This window comes from Rhinoderma darwinii, chromosome 5 (assembly GCF_050947455.1).
Source record: "Rhinoderma darwinii isolate aRhiDar2 chromosome 5, aRhiDar2.hap1, whole genome shotgun sequence".
In the NCBI taxonomy this organism is placed as follows: Eukaryota; Metazoa; Chordata; class Amphibia; order Anura; family Rhinodermatidae; genus Rhinoderma; species Rhinoderma darwinii.
The window spans coordinates 230,370,163-230,391,408 of NC_134691.1; the positions used below are offsets into that span (position 1 = coordinate 230,370,163).

A 21,246-nucleotide genomic window follows, 5' to 3' on the forward strand; every position below is an offset into this window, starting at 1 on the left:
GATAAAAGCACTTCGTTCCTCATTAAAATTCTCAATCCTGCTGACCGTCTCACTTTCTCTTAGGTCTTTAATTAATTTTTTACTATTTTTCAGCTCATTTACATTTTTTCCCTTCAGGTTGAATAAGGTCACTATCTTTTCTAAAATCACATAGTTTATTGAGAGTTTAAAAGCGTAAGGTGAGGATAAAACAATGTTGAACCACCCAAACCTTCGCATTAAAAACCCTGTATTAAAACGTAAAAAATAGGACCAATAATGTTCTTTAAAAAGGGAATTAAAACAGAAACTGAAGAACTTGATTAAAAGAAACCTGTTAAAATTCGGAAAATCTTTGCCACCCTTCGGTTTGGATTTCATCACAATCTCTCTTTTAAGTTTCTCCATTCTGGAACTCCAAAAGAAGGTAAAACATGCTTTAGTAATTTTTTGCAATAAAACCGTGGGGGGAGGGAAAACCATACTGAGATATAAAAGCAGGGGTAAAATGACCATTTTAATAATTAAAACTTTTCCCTCCATGGTAAGTTTTCTCATGTTCCACATACATATTTTTTGATTTACCTTCTGCGCCACCATGTCCCAACTGATAAAACCATTATCGCACTCACTGAAGGAGACACCTAAAATCGTAATATTATCTGACACAGGGACGGGTATGTCTCTAAAAGCCATGCTTCCTATATTTAAAATATTACTTTTGTCGAAGTTCACCTTAAAACCGGAAGCACAGCAATAAAACTCAATTTGTCTGAGGGTTCTCTGAAGCGACAGGGTGTCCCTGCAAAAAACCGCTACATCGTCCATGTACCCCACTGCTTTAGCCTCTACGCCGCCACCCCCGGGCAGGGGGACTCCACGTATTAACTTATCGCGGCGAATTGTACACAGTAGAGGCTCTAATGCGCAAATAAAAAGCAGTGGGGACAAGGGACACCCCTGCTTCACCCCTGAGTCTAAAATCACGTCCTGTGTCTTAAAACCATTCACTAAAATTTTGCTTGTGCAATCTTTATAAAAGGCTTTAAGTGATAATAAAAATCCTTCAGGTATACCCATACGCTCTAAAACCTTAAAAAGATAAAAATGAGAGACACGGTCGAACGCCTTCTCGAAGTCTATAGATAAAATGGCTAATTTACCTCTTCTAGACCTCGTGTCCTCAATCACATCTTTTACCAGGTTAAGATTATCCCAGATGCTGCGGCCTGGCACCCCACACACCTGGTTAGAGTGTACAATGTGGGGTATTATGGCTTTTAATCTATTTGCGCACACTTTTGCCATTATTTTATAGTCGCTATTCAGAAGGGTTATTGGTCTCCAGTTCTTCAAAACTGCGATGTCACCTTTCTTATGTAGCAGGGAGACCTCACCCTTCCGCCAGGACTTAGGCAGCATCTTGGAATTAAAAACTTCATAAAAAAGGCTAAAAAGATCCTCTTTTAAAATGTCATAAAATTTGACATAAAACTCACTGGGTATACCGTCCGGTCCGGGAACTTTTCCGGCTTTAAAACTCTTTACCGTTTCTAAAACCTCCTGCTCCGTCAGCTCCTGTAATAAAAAATTCTGGGAGACAGGGTCTAAAACAGTAGTAATCTCCTTCAGTGAGTCACGCATAAAATTATGATCCACAGTTTTAACACTAAAAAGGTCAGCATAAAACTCATGAACTTTACTTAAAATACCCTGTACATCTGACACACCTTCAATATTTTTAATAATAGCCTTTTTATTGTTAATTTTTTTAAAAAAGTACCTGGAGCAGGTCTCATTCTCCTCCACATGCTGAATTTTGGAACGAAAAATGATTTCTTTGCCTTTCTGCTCCAGGCACTGAGCTATTTCTTTTTTTAAATTAGTGATGTCAGTTTTAACGTCAATTTCATTATCTCTCATCTTGTACAGGGTCTGCAGACGGGTGCTGAGAATTTTAAAAAAAGCATGTTTTTCTCTGGCTTTCGCCACGCTCTTTTTAATAAAAAATTCCTTTATTCTTTTTTTCATTTTCTCCCACCATGCACTGATGGGAGTACGCATGTCTCTCCCCCGCCTGCATTTTTGGTAAAATTCAATAAAATCAGTAAAAACCTGTGGATCATCTAAAAGGGAAACATTTAACTTCCAGGACTTCTTACACACCGGTTTATTAAAATCACGCTTTACATAAAATGATAAAAGCTTGTGATCTGAGAAAACATTAGTTAAAACTTCACAATTAAAAGGCAGTACATTCTCATTACAAAAAATAAAATCTATCCTGGAGCTACAGGTGGCGTTGCTCCAGGTAACGCCGGCTTCCTCTGGGCTGCTCCTATTACATTCTTTGTACAAATCTGTTAATTTAAAATCATTTACAATATCTTTGAGCAGTCCAGAGGTCTTATCGTAATTCCTACTTGTAGTACTGGTAAGCCGGCGTTCCCCCCTCAGGATACAGTTAAAATCACCTGCGAGGATAAAAGGCTCAGTTGTATTAATAAAAAGAGGTAACATTTCTAGCATCTCTGCTCTCTCATTTTTGTCAGGTGAGCCGTAAAAATTTAAAAACTGCCATTTTACGCCGTCAATAAAAGCTTTAACCAATAAAATACGTCCTGGAAGAATCTCTTGAATAAAATCAATAAAAACGTTTCCCTTAAAAAGAATGGCGACCCCTGCTGATCTGGACTCGTTAGATCCAGACCAGACTGATGGACCATACTTCCAATCCTCTTTGTATTTATGGTACTTCATTGCATGGGGAATGCCGCACTCCTGCAGGAAAAAAACAGAGGCTGCCAGGCCAGATAAAAAACTGAAGAGAGCAACCCTTCTGACTTTGGACTTGGCGCCCCTCACGTTGAGGGAGATCCCCTTTATTTCAGACATCGTGGAGTTTTAATTGTGTTAGTCTTGATTTTAAAAAATAAATAATCGTGTTACTTAAAATCAGACTTGGCCTCCACCAGCAATACCAGAAATCTCGCTTGAACTCATCTCCCCGCCCTCGTCTGACTCTAGCGAGAAAGGGGATGATTCAGGAGAGGAACTACCTTCCGTGAGCGTCGAGCCAACAGCCCTCATCTCGTATACAGGGAGTCCAGATTCACACAGCCTTACCTGGGTCTCTAACGGCTGACCATATAGGTCTGTATCGGGTGGGTCCCCCAAGGGCCCCGCCGCTCCCCCCTGAGGCCGTGCAGGCCGTGCAGGCCGTTCTAGAGGGGGAGGTTGCGCACATGGCGGGGTGTCGGTTGGCTCGGGGGGAACAGTGCCCACCCTCCTCACCAGTAACGACGAGGGGGCGGTTCTAGGAGGAGCCTCACTTTGCTTTACGGACGTATCCATTTGCTCCTCCCCTGTCACCCCCCTACCGGCACGCTCCTGTTTACCCTTTTTACGGGGACCCACTTTCAGCCAACCTTCCTCTTCAGACTCCGTATCTAGAGACCCAGGATTGGGAGCAGGCCCGGCATCCACTGAGCAACCAGCACTCTGGGATGCCTCAGTTATCTCACTGGCCTGCCCCTTCTCAGCCTTACGTTTGGCTTGGCGTTTTTCCTTCGCACTGGACTCCCTTCTCTCCTCTGAGGCTGTTGGCTGTGAGGTACCTGCTTTGGCTCCAACAGACCGTACCCTTGAAGCCCAGGTACCCCGCTGCTCCTTTGCAGCACTGGCTTGTTCCTCTCCCTGAGGGCGGGGCTGGTCCGCTGGTGGAGCACGTGGGGGCGCCCCGGGTTGCTCTTCTTCTCCGCTTCGGTACCTATGAGGACAAGAAAAATACAAGTGACCAGTTTTTTGACAAAAGTTGCATTTTTTTTCTTCTGTGCACTCCCTTATATTGTGCTCTTTGCTTCCACAGTTTCTGCAGGTGACATCGCAGTTAAAACTGGTATGTCCATAGGTACCACAAGCCCTGCAGAAGTTTGGCATCCCTGAGAAGTAGAGGTCGCCATTCACATTTCCAATTTTAAAACGAGCCGGTGGTAATCTCGTTTCTTGGGTGGAGGGGTCCTTAATCAGCGTAACTAAAAACTTCCATTTGGCGGTCCACACTCCACACTCGTTCATCACTTTCCCCAGGAGTTTGACATTTTTGAAGTAGGCAGCTAGAAATGCTGCCACTTCCATATCTCTCACATATGGGGAATACATTTTAATCACCACGAGTTTGGTTATTTCAAATTCATGCTCTACTACCTTGACTCCCGCTGCTACGAGTTCACCTTGTTTCCTCTCAGCTCGGTCCATAGCATCACGGAGTATTCCTTCTCCCATGAAGGTGACATCGTAGATTCCTCGCTTCGGGTAGTCCTGGATAGCCAAGAGCTCGTTCTTGTGGACCGCCAGCAGATCTTCCAAAATGGCGTGGACTAAAAATTTAATACCACGGGGACCGCCTCCACCCTCTGCCACGATAAATCGTGCAGAATTCTTAAGCCGGGCGTACACCGGCACCGCATCGGGTTCGCCTGCCATTAGCGTGGCCAGGTCGAACCGCACAGCTTTCGCTGCGCCCCTTGTCTTACGGAGACCAAGGGGCTGGGGGGGATCGCAACTCGTTGCTCAGGACTAAGCCTCTCTCCCAAATAGCAGCACGGGGGTGAAGTCCAGGCGAACCTGGACGATCCCCCGAGGCCGAGAGAGAGGGTACCTGAGCACCTTCTGACCAAAAACCTCCTGTATAAATACACTTGGTCTTAGCCAAAAGGCCGAGAAGCGATAACCCGAATGGGCCGGCCGTTGACCGAGCCTGCCTAATACTGCTGTTCACCCCTTGCAGCGATTGATTCAGCCTACTCCTAGGCAATTCCATGGGGCCCTGCAGGCTCACACACATTTACAGCTACTAAGCGGGAGGGAGGTGAATAAAGGCCGGAGAGGAAGCCAGACAGGATTTGCTTCTTTTGCTTGCACCACAATGCAGTGCTGAAAGAGGAGGAGGAATCTACATAAAAACGCCTTCCTGGCAACGCCCAAATGCCCTCCTGCCATGCAGATAAACACTGGCAGCGGCAGCAAGTGCATGCCCACAGCCACCCCTTGTTCCTTCACACCTTGTATCAGCTTTAATCCAATCCAGTCCGGTGCTGCCTGCTGAGCAGCACTGACCAACACTGCCTGGGCCCAGGCTTTTATCTCTGAGGCAGGCCCCATTATGATGTCAGAAAGCTGGCTCTGGAATCCTGAGGGCTCCACTATGACACGTGCAAAGTTCCGTCTGAACTTTATATAAGACGGTGCGGCTCAGTCAGTCACTCAGTGTTGCCTGAGAGGGCAACACTGCAACAGCCGGCCGCCAGGCTGTCTTTTTTTTGCACAGCTACTTGCCTCCAGGAGGCCACAAGAGGGAGACAAGGGACTGCAAAATGGAAAATAGGCATCCACCAACTTTACAGACAACTTCTCTTTGCTCCTACAACCTCCATCCTTGCACAGTTTGTTATTCTTCCAGGTAACATAGTAACAAATCCAAATTGCTGCTCTCTTTGTAGGCAAGCAAGGGTTTGTTGCAACTGCAATTCTTACTTCTTCTTGAAATGTAGGGACGACAGTACATTCCATCACATCCATCTAGTGTACACAGGTAGGTCCATTGTGGCGGGTAGGCGGCTGGCTGCTTTAATGGCTGTTTGCTGTTCCCCTACTCCACTCCACTCCACTATTTGACTGTGGTGCTGCATCAATCAGTGGCTGGCTCAGGTGCAGCTCTTTAACTTACCTAAAAGGGAGGGCGGAGAGAAGACAAGGAAGGTGAATGAGCTGTTCCAATGTGAAATGCCGGAAACACAGAAACACAGAAGACACACACACACACACACACACACACACACACACACACACACACACACACACACACACAACAAGAGGTGGCAATGTATTAATTAATTGCATTTAATAAATGAGCTCATTATCACACATGACTGTACAAATGCATTGTCCAACAGGTGTTGAAATAATGGGATTAAAAGGGGAGATCCCATCAGAAAGACAAAAACAATAGCAAACACAAATAGCACTTTTGGAATCTGATTTTAGTCAACACATAAGGGAAGGGTGCACCGGTCCTGGAAATACTGCAATACCAGGTCAATGCGTGGAGTGGACAGAGCAAGCTCTATTTCCATCTCCCTGTTCGAAAAATCCATTTAATATATGGTCCCCAGATAGGGGACGTATCAGATATTAAACTGATAAGAACAGATTTTTTTTTTTTTTTTTTTTTTTTTTTTTTTTTTTCCACTCAGGTCTCAAGTCTAAAATCTTAAAACTCAAATCTTAAGACTTGGATCATCATAATGAAAAATGTATATATATATTTTTTTTTTTTTTTTTTTTTTTAATTTTCCTCTTTTAATATATTTATTGTACATACATATCCATTACACAAATACATCCATATCTGTTGCCATTTAAATCATGGCACCAAGCCTTTTTTTATCGCAAAAATAACAAGCATTTCTAAGTGTTCCTGCTTCAGGGTTTCACCATCCCATTCACTTTTAACCTCTTCCACCAACCAAGGTGGTATGCTAAATCTTTCCATAAAGCGGAAAAAATGTTTTGACAAATGTGATTCTATTCTTTCACGCAAATCCTCTATATCCGCCTTCTCCCGTAAAATCATAACCTCTCTCCTTATCTTCTCTCTTTCTTCACTTTCTTCTTTAGATATTTTAGCTTTCTCAATTTTTCTTTTTTCAGCCATTTTTTCTTTCCCCATATCTATATCTTTAACACTTTCTCCTCCACTATTCTCCATTTTTTTCGTTACTGAAGCAACCTCTTCAACATTCGGTTTACTTTTCTCCATACTCGTTCCGCTCTCTTGTTGCACTCCTCTTCCATGTCTCTTTGGACATATCCTGAAGACATGCCCACCCTCTCCACACATGTTACAAATCTTTTCCTCTTTGCAGTCTTGGTAGCTGTGGCCTTCCTGCAAACATTTCGTACAGACAGTCTTTTGACATTCTGCTGTATTGTGCCCATATTTTTTACAGTTCCTGCAGAAGATGTCCATCCCAGAAAAAAACAAATCTCCAGTTGTGTTTCCAATTTTAAAGCGTGCCGGCGGGATCACCAATTTCCCAGAAGTTTTGTCAAGTTTCAGTGAACAAAGAAATCTCCACTTACCGGTCCAAAAGCCAAACTCATTCAGGACTTTGCCTTTCTCCACAACTTTCCCACAATACTTCCCTAGGAATATGCTAATGTCCTCCTCTTCAACATATGGAGAGTACATTTTAACAGTCACAAGCCGTTGCCACTCAGAGAAGTGTGGCACCAGTACAATACCTTCCAGTCTTGAATCTCCACGTGTCTCATTAAAAATTCCCAAAAACTTCAAGTAAGTATCTTCGTTAATGAACGTGACGTCGTAGACACCTCTCCGTGGATAATCCATTACAGCCAGTATATCCTCCTTGCTCAGCCGAAACAGTCCCAGCAACAAATCTTTGCTCAGGAAACGCAGGTCTTTCTTGGTCCTTTCCAGTTCCGTCACCATAAAACGAACAGCGTTCCTGGTCTTCATATAATCCGGTACGGTCTCCATTCTGACGTCTTTCAAGGTAAACCTTCAACACCGAGGTGTCAGGTGGGTGATCGCTCCTCGTTGCCCTGGACTAATCCTCCTCCCCAATAGCAGCAGAGGGGTGAAGTCTCTTGTAAAAGAGACGATCCCCCCAGGCCAAGGAAAAGGGTACCAGGGCACCTCCTGACCAAGAAACAAGGCAATACCCTAAAGCACTACACTTGATCTTAGCCAAAAGGCCGAGAAGCGATAACCCGAATGGGCCGGCCGTTGACCGAGCCTGCCTAATACTGCTGTTCACCCCTTGCAGCGATTGATTCAGCCTACTCCTAGGCAATTCCATGGGGCCCTGCAGGCTCACACACATTTACAGCTACTAAGCGGGAGGGAGGTGAATAAAGGCCGGAGAGGAAGCCAGACAGGATTTGCTTCTTTTGCTTGCACCACAATGCAGTGCTGAAAGAGGAGGAGGAATCTACATAAAAACGCCTTCCTGGCAACGCCCAAATGCCCTCCTGCCATGCAGATAAACACTGGCAGCGGCAGCAAGTGCATGCCCACAGCCACCCCTTGTTCCTTCACACCTTGTATCAGCTTTAATCCAATCCAGTCCGGTGCTGCCTGCTGAGCAGCACTGACCAACACTGCCTGGGCCCAGGCTTTTATCTCTGAGGCAGGCCCCATTATGATGTCAGAAAGCTGGCTCTGGAATCCTGAGGGCTCCACTATGACACGTGCAAAGTTCCGTCTGAACTTTATATAAGACGGTGCGGCTCAGTCAGTCACTCAGTGTTGCCTGAGAGGGCAACACTGCAACAGCCGGCCGCCAGGCTGTCTTTTTTTTGCACAGCTACTTGCCTCCAGGAGGCCACAAGAGGGAGACAAGGGACTGCAAAATGGAAAATAGGCATCCACCAACTTTACAGACAACTTCTCTTTGCTCCTACAACCTCCATCCTTGCACAGTTTGTTATTCTTCCAGGTAACATAGTAACAAATCCAAATTGCTGCTCTCTTTGTAGGCAAGCAAGGGTTTGTTGCAACTGCAATTCTTACTTCTTCTTGAAATGTAGGGACGACAGTACATTCCATCACATCCATCTAGTGTACACAGGTAGGTCCATTGTGGCGGGTAGGCGGCTGGCTGCTTTAATGGCTGTTTGCTGTTCCCCTACTCCACTCCACTCCACTATTTGACTGTGGTGCTGCATCAATCAGTGGCTGGCTCAGGTGCAGCTCTTTAACTTACCTAAAAGGGAGGGCGGAGAGAAGACAAGGAAGGTGAATGAGCTGTTCCAATGTGAAATGCCGGAAACACAGAAACACAGAAGACACACACACACACACACACACACACACACACACACACACACACACACACACACACACACAACAAGAGGTGGCAATGTATTAATTAATTGCATTTAATAAATGAGCTCATTATCACACATGACTGTACAAATGCATTGTCCAACAGGTGTTGAAATAATGGGATTAAAAGGGGAGATCCCATCAGAAAGACAAAAACAATAGCAAACACAAATAGCACTTTTGGAATCTGATTTTAGTCAACACATAAGGGAAGGGTGCACCGGTCCTGGAAATACTGCAATACCAGGTCAATGCGTGGAGTGGACAGAGCAAGCTCTATTTCCATCTCCCTGTTCGAAAAATCCATTTAATATATGGTCCCCAGATAGGGGACGTATCAGATATTAAACTGATAAGAACAGATACTACACTTGATCTTAGCCAAAAGGCCGAGAAGCGATAACCCGAATGGGCCGGCCGTTGACCGAGCCTGCCTAATACTGCTGTTCACCCCTTGCAGCGATTGATTCAGCCTACTCCTAGGCAATTCCATGGGGCCCTGCAGGCTCACACACATTTACAGCTACTAAGCGGGAGGGAGGTGAATAAAGGCCGGAGAGGAAGCCAGACAGGATTTGCTTCTTTTGCTTGCACCACAATGCAGTGCTGAAAGAGGAGGAGGAATCTACATAAAAACGCCTTCCTGGCAACGCCCAAATGCCCTCCTGCCATGCAGATAAACACTGGCAGCGGCAGCAAGTGCATGCCCACAGCCACCCCTTGTTCCTTCACACCTTGTATCAGCTTTAATCCAATCCAGTCCGGTGCTGCCTGCTGAGCAGCACTGACCAACACTGCCTGGGCCCAGGCTTTTATCTCTGAGGCAGGCCCCATTATGATGTCAGAAAGCTGGCTCTGGAATCCTGAGGGCTCCACTATGACACGTGCAAAGTTCCGTCTGAACTTTATATAAGACGGTGCGGCTCAGTCAGTCACTCAGTGTTGCCTGAGAGGGCAACACTGCAACAGCCGGCCGCCAGGCTGTCTTTTTTTTGCACAGCTACTTGCCTCCAGGAGGCCACAAGAGGGAGACAAGGGACTGCAAAATGGAAAATAGGCATCCACCAACTTTACAGACAACTTCTCTTTGCTCCTACAACCTCCATCCTTGCACAGTTTGTTATTCTTCCAGGTAACATAGTAACAAATCCAAATTGCTGCTCTCTTTGTAGGCAAGCAAGGGTTTGTTGCAACTGCAATTCTTACTTCTTCTTGAAATGTAGGGACGACAGTACATTCCATCACATCCATCTAGTGTACACAGGTAGGTCCATTGTGGCGGGTAGGCGGCTGGCTGCTTTAATGGCTGTTTGCTGTTCCCCTACTCCACTCCACTCCACTATTTGACTGTGGTGCTGCATCAATCAGTGGCTGGCTCAGGTGCAGCTCTTTAACTTACCTAAAAGGGAGGGCGGAGAGAAGACAAGGAAGGTGAATGAGCTGTTCCAATGTGAAATGCCGGAAACACAGAAACACAGAAGACACACACACACACACACACACACACACACACACACACACACACACACACACACACACAACAAGAGGTGGCAATGTATTAATTAATTGCATTTAATAAATGAGCTCATTATCACACATGACTGTACAAATGCATTGTCCAACAGGTGTTGAAATAATGGGATTAAAAGGGGAGATCCCATCAGAAAGACAAAAACAATAGCAAACACAAATAGCACTTTTGGAATCTGATTTTAGTCAACACATAAGGGAAGGGTGCACCGGTCCTGGAAATACTGCAATACCAGGTCAATGCGTGGAGTGGACAGAGCAAGCTCTATTTCCATCTCCCTGTTCGAAAAATCCATTTAATATATGGTCCCCAGATAGGGGACGTATCAGATATTAAACTGATAAGAACAGATACTACACTTGATCTTAGCCAAAAGGCCGAGAAGCGATAACCCGAATGGGCCGGCCGTTGACCGAGCCTGCCTAATACTGCTGTTCACCCCTTGCAGCGATTGATTCAGCCTACTCCTAGGCAATTCCATGGGGCCCTGCAGGCTCACACACATTTACAGCTACTAAGCGGGAGGGAGGTGAATAAAGGCCGGAGAGGAAGCCAGACAGGATTTGCTTCTTTTGCTTGCACCACAATGCAGTGCTGAAAGAGGAGGAGGAATCTACATAAAAACGCCTTCCTGGCAACGCCCAAATGCCCTCCTGCCATGCAGATAAACACTGGCAGCGGCAGCAAGTGCATGCCCACAGCCACCCCTTGTTCCTTCACACCTTGTATCAGCTTTAATCCAATCCAGTCCGGTGCTGCCTGCTGAGCAGCACTGACCAACACTGCCTGGGCCCAGGCTTTTATCTCTGAGGCAGGCCCCATTATGATGTCAGAAAGCTGGCTCTGGAATCCTGAGGGCTCCACTATGACACGTGCAAAGTTCCGTCTGAACTTTATATAAGACGGTGCGGCTCAGTCAGTCACTCAGTGTTGCCTGAGAGGGCAACACTGCAACAGCCGGCCGCCAGGCTGTCTTTTTTTTGCACAGCTACTTGCCTCCAGGAGGCCACAAGAGGGAGACAAGGGACTGCAAAATGGAAAATAGGCATCCACCAACTTTACAGACAACTTCTCTTTGCTCCTACAACCTCCATCCTTGCACAGTTTGTTATTCTTCCAGGTAACATAGTAACAAATCCAAATTGCTGCTCTCTTTGTAGGCAAGCAAGGGTTTGTTGCAACTGCAATTCTTACTTCTTCTTGAAATGTAGGGACGACAGTACATTCCATCACATCCATCTAGTGTACACAGGTAGGTCCATTGTGGCGGGTAGGCGGCTGGCTGCTTTAATGGCTGTTTGCTGTTCCCCTACTCCACTCCACTCCACTATTTGACTGTGGTGCTGCATCAATCAGTGGCTGGCTCAGGTGCAGCTCTTTAACTTACCTAAAAGGGAGGGCGGAGAGAAGACAAGGAAGGTGAATGAGCTGTTCCAATGTGAAATGCCGGAAACACAGAAACACAGAAGACACACACACACACACACACACACACACACACACACACACACACACACACACACACACACACACACACACACACAACAAGAGGTGGCAATGTATTAATTAATTGCATTTAATAAATGAGCTCATTATCACACATGACTGTACAAATGCATTGTCCAACAGGTGTTGAAATAATGGGATTAAAAGGGGAGATCCCATCAGAAAGACAAAAACAATAGCAAACACAAATAGCACTTTTGGAATCTGATTTTAGTCAACACATAAGGGAAGGGTGCACCGGTCCTGGAAATACTGCAATACCAGGTCAATGCGTGGAGTGGACAGAGCAAGCTCTATTTCCATCTCCCTGTTCGAAAAATCCATTTAATATATGGTCCCCAGATAGGGGACGTATCAGATATTAAACTGATAAGAACAGATACTACACTTGATCTTAGCCAAAAGGCCGAGAAGCGATAACCCGAATGGGCCGGCCGTTGACCGAGCCTGCCTAATACTGCTGTTCACCCCTTGCAGCGATTGATTCAGCCTACTCCTAGGCAATTCCATGGGGCCCTGCAGGCTCACACACATTTACAGCTACTAAGCGGGAGGGAGGTGAATAAAGGCCGGAGAGGAAGCCAGACAGGATTTGCTTCTTTTGCTTGCACCACAATGCAGTGCTGAAAGAGGAGGAGGAATCTACATAAAAACGCCTTCCTGGCAACGCCCAAATGCCCTCCTGCCATGCAGATAAACACTGGCAGCGGCAGCAAGTGCATGCCCACAGCCACCCCTTGTTCCTTCACACCTTGTATCAGCTTTAATCCAATCCAGTCCGGTGCTGCCTGCTGAGCAGCACTGACCAACACTGCCTGGGCCCAGGCTTTTATCTCTGAGGCAGGCCCCATTATGATGTCAGAAAGCTGGCTCTGGAATCCTGAGGGCTCCACTATGACACGTGCAAAGTTCCGTCTGAACTTTATATAAGACGGTGCGGCTCAGTCAGTCACTCAGTGTTGCCTGAGAGGGCAACACTGCAACAGCCGGCCGCCAGGCTGTCTTTTTTTTGCACAGCTACTTGCCTCCAGGAGGCCACAAGAGGGAGACAAGGGACTGCAAAATGGAAAATAGGCATCCACCAACTTTACAGACAACTTCTCTTTGCTCCTACAACCTCCATCCTTGCACAGTTTGTTATTCTTCCAGGTAACATAGTAACAAATCCAAATTGCTGCTCTCTTTGTAGGCAAGCAAGGGTTTGTTGCAACTGCAATTCTTACTTCTTCTTGAAATGTAGGGACGACAGTACATTCCATCACATCCATCTAGTGTACACAGGTAGGTCCATTGTGGCGGGTAGGCGGCTGGCTGCTTTAATGGCTGTTTGCTGTTCCCCTACTCCACTCCACTCCACTATTTGACTGTGGTGCTGCATCAATCAGTGGCTGGCTCAGGTGCAGCTCTTTAACTTACCTAAAAGGGAGGGCGGAGAGAAGACAAGGAAGGTGAATGAGCTGTTCCAATGTGAAATGCCGGAAACACAGAAACACAGAAGACACACACACACACACACACACACACACACACACACACACACAACAAGAGGTGGCAATGTATTAATTAATTGCATTTAATAAATGAGCTCATTATCACACATGACTGTACAAATGCATTGTCCAACAGGTGTTGAAATAATGGGATTAAAAGGGGAGATCCCATCAGAAAGACAAAAACAATAGCAAACACAAATAGCACTTTTGGAATCTGATTTTAGTCAACACATAAGGGAAGGGTGCACCGGTCCTGGAAATACTGCAATACCAGGTCAATGCGTGGAGTGGACAGAGCAAGCTCTATTTCCATCTCCCTGTTCGAAAAATCCATTTAATATATGGTCCCCAGATAGGGGACGTATCAGATATTAAACTGATAAGAACAGATTTTTTTTTTCAGTTGGCTACCCCCTCGCGGGGGTGTCAATGATTTATTTATAAAAATTTCAATTTTACAATAAAACACATTTTAGTTACATAGATAAATACAAAGAATTTTTACATTGTAACAATAGTAAAATCAAATTTTCATAAAATTTATGTAGAGGGACATGGGGCAAATCTTTATTTATTTGGAGTTCCAGTCAGTCACAAACCATTTATTTAGAAGGGTGGCATTCCTTTTTTTGTCTAGTAAAAAATAAATATACATCTCACTAAAACAAAGACCTAAAACATCATCAACCGATAAAACGTCGTGCTTAAAAAGGAGGATGTTCCTGGCCTTCCATAGAGCTTCTTTGGCGCAATTCATCGTCTTCCATGCAATTATCTTCTGACTCGCGGTTGGGCATCCAAAAAGTCCATATAAAATATCTTCATAGTTTAAGTCCTTTAGGTCCGCCATCTTCACCAAAAGAGGGAATATTTTTTTCCAAAATTGTTTTGCAAAGTCACATGTCCAAAAAATATGTCTTATAGTTTCCTCGGCCTGGCAGCCTTCCCTCGGGCAGACGGCAGACCTCGCGAATCCTCTTCTGTACTGGAATGCCCGGCATGGAAGACATTGATGAACGCAGCTCCAGGCCAGGTCCATCTGTGCATTAAAAAGATAAAACACATTAATTATTTTGAAAATAAAAGCACATCGTTGCGTATTAAAATTCTCTACATTGCTGACCGTCTCGCTCTCTCTCAGGTCTTTAATTATTTTTTTGCTGTTTTTAAGCTCGTTCACGGTCTTCCCTTTTAAATTGAAGAGAGCCACTATTTTTTCTAAAATTACGTAATTCGCTGGTAATTTAAAAGCGTATGGTGAGGATAAAATTATGTTGAACCAACCAAACCTCCGCATAAAAAACCCAGTATTAAAACGTAAAAAGTAAGACCAATAGTGCTCTTTAAAAAGGGAATTAAAACAGAAACTAAAGAACTTAACTAAAAGAAACCTATTAAAATCAGGGAAATCTTTGCCACCCTTTGGTTTGGACTTTATTACCGTTTCTCGTTTCAATTTCTCCATCCTGGAACTCCAAAAGAAGGTAAAACATGCTTTTGTTATTTTTCGTAATAAAACTGTTGGGGGAGGGAACACCATGCTCGTGTATAAAAGAAGGGGTAAAATGACCATTTTTATGATTAAAATTTTTCCCTCCATAGTGAGTTTCCTCATATTCCACATACAAATTTTATTGTTTACCTTCTGCGCCACCATGTCCCAACTTATAAAACCATTGTCGTGCTCACTGAAGGAGATACCTAAAACTTTAATAGTATCTGACACAGGAACGGGTACGTCTCTAAAAACCATGCTTCCTATGCTTAAAACATTACTTTTGCTAAAGTTTATTCTAAAACCGGAAGCACAGCAATAAAACTCAATTTGTTTTAGGGCTTTCTGAAGCGAGAGGGTGTCCCTACAAAGTATCGCCACATCATCCATGTACCCCACTGCTTTAGCCTCTATGCCGCCACCCCCCGGCAGGGGGACTCCACGTATCTGTTTGTCCCGGCGTATTGCGCATAGCAGAGGCTCTAGTGCACATATGAAAAGCAGTGGGGACAAGGGACACCCCTGCTTCACCCCAGAGTTTAAAAGAACGTCCTGTGTCTTAAAACCATTTACTAAAATTTTGCTTGTGCAATCTTTATAAAAGGCTTTAATAGATAATAAAAAACCTTCAGGTATACCCATCCGCTCTAAAACCTTAAAAAGATAAAAGTGCGATACTCGGTCGAAAGCTTTTTGAAAATCTATGGATAAAATGGCTAATTTACCTTTTCTAGATTTTGTGTCTTCAATCGCATCTTTTATTAAATTAATATTATCCCAGATGCTGCGGCCTGGCACCCCACACACCTGGTTAGAGTGTATGATGTGGGGTACTATGGCTTTTAAACGGTTTGCGCATAGTTTTGCCATTATTTTGTAGTCACTATTCAGAAGGGTTATTGGTCTCCAATTCTCTAAAACTGCGATGTCACCTTTCTTGTATAGCAAGGAGACCTCACCCTTCCGCCAGGACTTAGGCAGCATCTTGGAATGAAAGACTTCGGTAAAAAGGTTTAAGAGATCATCTTTTAAAATATCATAAAATTTGACATAAAACTCGCTGGGTATACCGTCCGGGCCAGGAACTTTACCTGCTTTAAAACTCTTCACTGTCTCTAAAATCTCCTGCTCCGACAGTTCCTGCAATAAAAAATTCTGGGAGACAGGGTCTAAAACAGTGGTAATCTCCTTCAGCGAGTCACGCATAAAATCACGATCCACAGTTTTCACATTAAAAAGGTCAGTATAAAACTCATGAACTTTACTTAAAAGACCCTGTACATCCGACACCCCATCAATATTTTTAAGAATAGCTTTTTTATTGTTCATTTTCTTAAAAAAGTACCTGGAGCAGGTCTCGTTCTCTTCCACGTGCTGTACTTTAGAACGAAATATAATTTCTTTACCTTTCTGCTCCAGGCACTGAGCTATCTCTTTTTTTAAGTTGGTGATGTCGTCTTTTACATCTATCTCATGCTCTCTCATCTTGTACAGGGTCTGTAGGTGGGTGTTGAGGATTTTAAAAAAAGCTTTCTTCTCTCTGGCTTTTGCCACACTTTTTTTAATAAAAAATTCTTTTATTTTTCTTTTCATTTTCTCCCACCATTCAGTGATGGGAGCCCGTGTGTCTCTCACCCGCCTACTCTCTTTGTAAAATTCAATAAAATCTGTAAAAACCTGTGGATCATCTAAAAGGGAAACATTTAACTTCCAGGACTTTTTACTAATAATGTTATTAAAATCACGCTTTACATAAAATGATAAAAGCTTGTGATCGGAAAAAACATTGGTTAAAACTTCACATTTAAAAGGCAGTAGATTCTCGTTACAAAATATAAAATCTATCCTGGAGCTACAGGTGGCGTTGCTCCAGGTAACGCCGGCTTCCTCTGGACTGCTCCTGTTACATTCTTTATAAACGTCTTTTAACTTAAAATCACCCACCATATCTTTGAGCAGTCCAGAGGTCTTATCATAGTTCCTGCTTGTAGCACTGGTAAGCCGGCGTTCCCCTCTCAGGATACAATTAAAATCACCTGCGAGGATAAAAGGCTCAGTCGTGTTAATAAAAAGAGGTAAAATCGCTAACATTTCTGCTCTTTCATTTTTGTCAGGTGAGCCATAAAAATTTAAGAACTGCCATTTCACACCGTCAATAAAAGCCTTAACCAATAAAATACGTCCTGGAAGAATCTCTTGGATAAAATCGATTAAAACGTTTCCCTTAAAAAGAATGGCGACCCCTGCTGATCTGGACTCGTTAGATCCAGACCAGACTGATGGACCATACTTCCAATCCTCTTGGTATTTATGGTACTTCATCGTATGGGGAATGCCGCACTCCTGCAGGAAAAAAACAGAGGCTGCCAGGCCAGCTAAAAAGCTGAAGAGAGCAACCCTTCTAACTTTGGACTTGGCGCCCCTCACGTTGAGGGAGATTCCCTTTACTTCTGACATTGTGGAGATTTAAAATAACGTCTTGATTTTAAAATAATAAATATTCGTGGAACTTAAAATCAGACATTTCCTCCACCAGCATTACCAGAATTCTCGTTCGCGCTCATATCCCCACCCTCGTCCGAATCGCCTGCAAAGAGGGACGAAAAGGGAGAGGAACTTCCTTCACTGAGAGCCGTGCCAGCAACTCTTATCTCGTACAAGGGGAGCCCACTCTCGCTTAGCGTCACCTGGGTCTCAACTGGGTGACCACGTAGGTCCATTTCGGGTGGGTCCCCCAAGGGCCCCGCCTCTCCCCCCAGGCTCTGTTGACGCCGTCTTAGAGGGGGAGGTTGCGCACATGGCGGGGTGTCCGGTATCTGGGAGGGAACAGTGCCCACCCTCCTCACCAGGTCAGGCGAGGAGGTGGTCCTAGGAGGAGCCTCTCTTTTCTTCACGGATGTGTCCATCTGCTCCTCCCCTGATTCCCTCCTACCAGCACGCTCCTGTTTTCCCTTTTTCCGGGGACCCACCGCTACCCAGTTCTCCTGCTCGGAGTCAGACTCCTGAGACCCAGGTACAGGAGCAGGCCCGGCACCCACTGGACAACCAGCCCTCTGGGATGCCACAGTATCATTGGTGGCCTGCTCCTTTTCCGCCTTCCGCTTAGCTTGCCTTTTGTCATTGGCGCTGGGCTCCTTCCTTTCCTCAGAGGTTGCTGGCTGCGAGGCACCTGCTTTGGCTCCATTACTCCGCACCACTGAAGCCCAGGTGCCTCGCTGCTCCTTCGCGGCCCCGGCATGCTCCTCTCCCCGGGGGTGGGACTGGTCTGCTGGTGGAGCACGTGGGGGCGCCTCGGGTTGCTCATTTTCTTCGCCTCGGTACCTATGGGGACAAGAATAGTACAAATGACCAGTTTTTTGGCAAAAATTACATTTTTTCTCTTGTGAGCACTCTCTCATATTGTGCTCTTTGCTTCCACAGTTTCTACAGGTGACATCGCAGTTAAAACTGGTATGTCCATAAGTACCGCAGGCCCTGCAGAAGTTTGGCATCCCTGAAAAATAGAGGTCGCCATTCACATTTCCAATTTTAAAACGAGCCGGTGGTAATCTCGTTTCTTGGGTGGAGGGGTCCTTTATCAAAGTCACTAAAAACTTCCACTTGACGGTCCACACTCCACACTCGTTCATAACTCTCCCCAATAGTTTAACGTTCTTGAAGTAGGCAGCTAGAAATGCTGCCACTTCCATATCCTTCACATATGGGGAGTACATTTTAATCACAACGAGTTTGGTAATTTCAAAGGCATGTTCTACTACCTGGACTCCCGCTACCACGAGTTCACCTTTTCTCCTCTCAGCTCGGTCCATGGCATCACGGAGGATTCCTTCTCCCATAAAGGTGACATCAAATATTCCTCGTTTCGGGTAGTCCTGGATAGCCAAAATCTCGTTTTTGTGGACCGCCAGTAGTTCTTCCAAGATCGTGTTGACCAAAAATTTCACGCCACGTGGACCGCCTCCACCCTCTGCCACGATAAATCTGGCAGAGTTCTTTAGCCGGGCATACACCGGCACCGCATCTGGCTCGCCTGCCATTTCCGTGGCCAGGCCGAACCGCACAGCAAATGCTGCGCCCTATGGAGTCCTGAGACGTACCAAAGGGCTGGGGGGGGGATCGCAACTCGTTGCTCAGGACTAAGCCTCTCTCCCAAATAGCAGCACGGGGGTGAAGTCCAGGCGAACCTGGACGATCCCCCGAGGCCGAGAGAGAGGGTACCTGAGCACCTTCTGACTAAAAACCTCCTGTATAAATACACTTGGTCTTAGCCAAAAGGCCGAGAAGCGATAACCCGAATGGGCCGGCCGTTGACCGAGCCTGCCTAATACTGCTGTTCACCCCTTGCAGCGATTGATTCAGCCTACTCCTAGGCAATTCCATGGGGCCCTGCAGGCTCACACACATTTACAGCTACTAAGCGGGAGGGAGGTGAATAAAGGCCGGAGAGGAAGCCAGACAGGATTTGCTTCTTTTGCTTGCACCACAATGCAGTGCTGAAAGAGGAGGAGGAATCTACATAAAAACGCCTTCCTGGCAACGCCCAAATGCCCTCCTGCCATGCAGATAAACACTGGCAGCGGCAGCAAGTGCATGCCCACAGCCACCCCTTGTTCCTTCACACCTTGTATCAGCTTTAATCCAATCCAGTCCGGTGCTGCCTGCTGAGCAGCACTGACCAACACTGCCTGGGCCCAGGCTTTTATCTCTGAGGCAGGCCCCATTATGATGTCAGAAAGCTGGCTCTGGAATCCTGAGGGCTCCACTATGACACGTGCAAAGTTCCGTCTGAACTTTATATAAGACGGTGCGGCTCAGTCAGTCACTCAGTGTTGCCTGAGAGGGCAACACTGCAACAGCCGGCCGCCAGGCTGTCTTTTTTTTGCACAGCTACTTGCCTCCAGGAGGCCACAAGAGGGAGACAAGGGACTGCAAAATGGAAAATAGGCATCCACCAACTTTACAGACAACTTCTCTTTGCTCCTACAACCTCCATCCTTGCACAGTTTGTTATTCTTCCAGGTAACATAGTAACAAATCCAAATTGCTGCTCTCTTTGTAGGCAAGCAAGGGTTTGTTGCAACTGCAATTCTTACTTCTTCTTGAAATGTAGGGACGACAGTACATTCCATCACATCCATCTAGTGTACACAGGTAGGTCCATTGTGGCGGGTAGGCGGCTGGCTGCTTTAATGGCTGTTTGCTGTTCCCCTACTCCACTCCACTCCACTATTTGACTGTGGTGCTGCATCAATCAGTGGCTGGCTCAGGTGCAGCTCTTTAACTTACCTAAAAGGGAGGGCGGAGAGAAGACAAGGAAGGTGAATGAGCTGTTCCAATGTGAAATGCCGGAAACACAGAAACACAGAAGACACACACACACACACACACACACACACACACACACACACACACAACAAGAGGTGGCAATGTATTAATTAATTGCATTTAATAAATGAGCTCATTATCACACATGACTGTACAAATGCATTGTCCAACAGGTGTTGAAATAATGGGATTAAAAGGGGAGATCCCATCAGAAAGACAAAAACAATAGCAAACACAAATAGCACTTTTGGAATCTGATTTTAGTCAACACATAAGGGAAGGGTGCACCGGTCCTGGAAATACTGCAATACCAGGTCAATGCGTGGAGTGGACAGAGCAAGCTCTATTTCCATCTCCCTGTTCGAAAAATCCATTTAATATATGGTCCCCAGATAGGGGACGTATCAGATATTAAACTGATAAGAACAGATACTACACTTGATCTTAGCCAAAAGGCCGAGAAGCGATAACCCGAATGGGCCGGCCGTTGACCGAGCCTGCCTAATACTGCTGTTCACCCCTTGCAGCGATTGATTCAGCCTACTCCTAGGCAATTCCATGGGGCCCTGCAGGCTCACACACATTTACAGCTACTAAGCGGGAGGGAGGTGAATAAAGGCCGGAGAGGAAGCCAGACAGGATTTGCTTCTTTTGCTTGCACCACAATGCAGTGCTGAAAGAGGAGGAGGAATCTACATAAAAACGCCTTCCTGGCAACGCCCAAATGCCCTCCTGCCATGCAGATAAACACTGGCAGCGGCAGCAAGTGCATGCCCACAGCCACCCCTTGTTCCTTCACACCTTGTATCAGCTTTAATCCAATCCAGTCCGGTGCTGCCTGCTGAGCAGCACTGACCAACACTGCCTGGGCCCAGGCTTTTATCTCTGAGGCAGGCCCCATTATGATGTCAGAAAGCTGGCTCTGGAATCCTGAGGGCTCCACTATGACACGTGCAAAGTTCCGTCTGAACTTTATATAAGACGGTGCGGCTCAGTCAGTCAC

At 45.6% G+C, this 21,246-nt stretch overlaps 5 non-coding genes and 2 pseudogenes across 5 annotated transcripts; all 7 read right to left on the reverse strand.

The window, feature by feature from the left end:
• Nucleotides 1-6,037: 6,037 nt before the first annotated feature.
• LOC142654299 (U2 spliceosomal RNA) lies at nucleotides 6,038-6,253 on the reverse strand (annotated as a pseudogene).
• Nucleotides 6,254-7,631: 1,378 nt separating this feature from the next.
• On the reverse strand, nucleotides 7,632-7,773 carry LOC142654618 (U2 spliceosomal RNA; annotated as a pseudogene).
• A 1,330-nt stretch (nucleotides 7,774-9,103) lies between these two features.
• LOC142653603 (U2 spliceosomal RNA) lies at nucleotides 9,104-9,294 on the reverse strand. Its single transcript, XR_012848530.1, has one exon. It is a non-coding gene; the product is annotated as a U2 spliceosomal RNA (small nuclear RNA).
• Nucleotides 9,295-10,622: 1,328 nt separating this feature from the next.
• On the reverse strand, nucleotides 10,623-10,813 carry LOC142653605 (U2 spliceosomal RNA). Its single transcript, XR_012848531.1, has one exon. It is a non-coding gene; the product is annotated as a U2 spliceosomal RNA (small nuclear RNA).
• A 1,344-nt stretch (nucleotides 10,814-12,157) lies between these two features.
• LOC142653606 (U2 spliceosomal RNA) lies at nucleotides 12,158-12,348 on the reverse strand. Its single transcript, XR_012848532.1, has one exon. It is a non-coding gene; the product is annotated as a U2 spliceosomal RNA (small nuclear RNA).
• Nucleotides 12,349-13,660: 1,312 nt separating this feature from the next.
• Nucleotides 13,661-13,857, reverse strand: LOC142654282 (U2 spliceosomal RNA). Its single transcript, XR_012848978.1, has one exon. It is a non-coding gene; the product is annotated as a U2 spliceosomal RNA (small nuclear RNA).
• A 6,663-nt stretch (nucleotides 13,858-20,520) lies between these two features.
• On the reverse strand, nucleotides 20,521-20,711 carry LOC142653607 (U2 spliceosomal RNA). The gene has a single exon (XR_012848533.1). It is a non-coding gene; the product is annotated as a U2 spliceosomal RNA (small nuclear RNA).
• Between the last annotated feature and the right edge of the window lie 535 nt (nucleotides 20,712-21,246).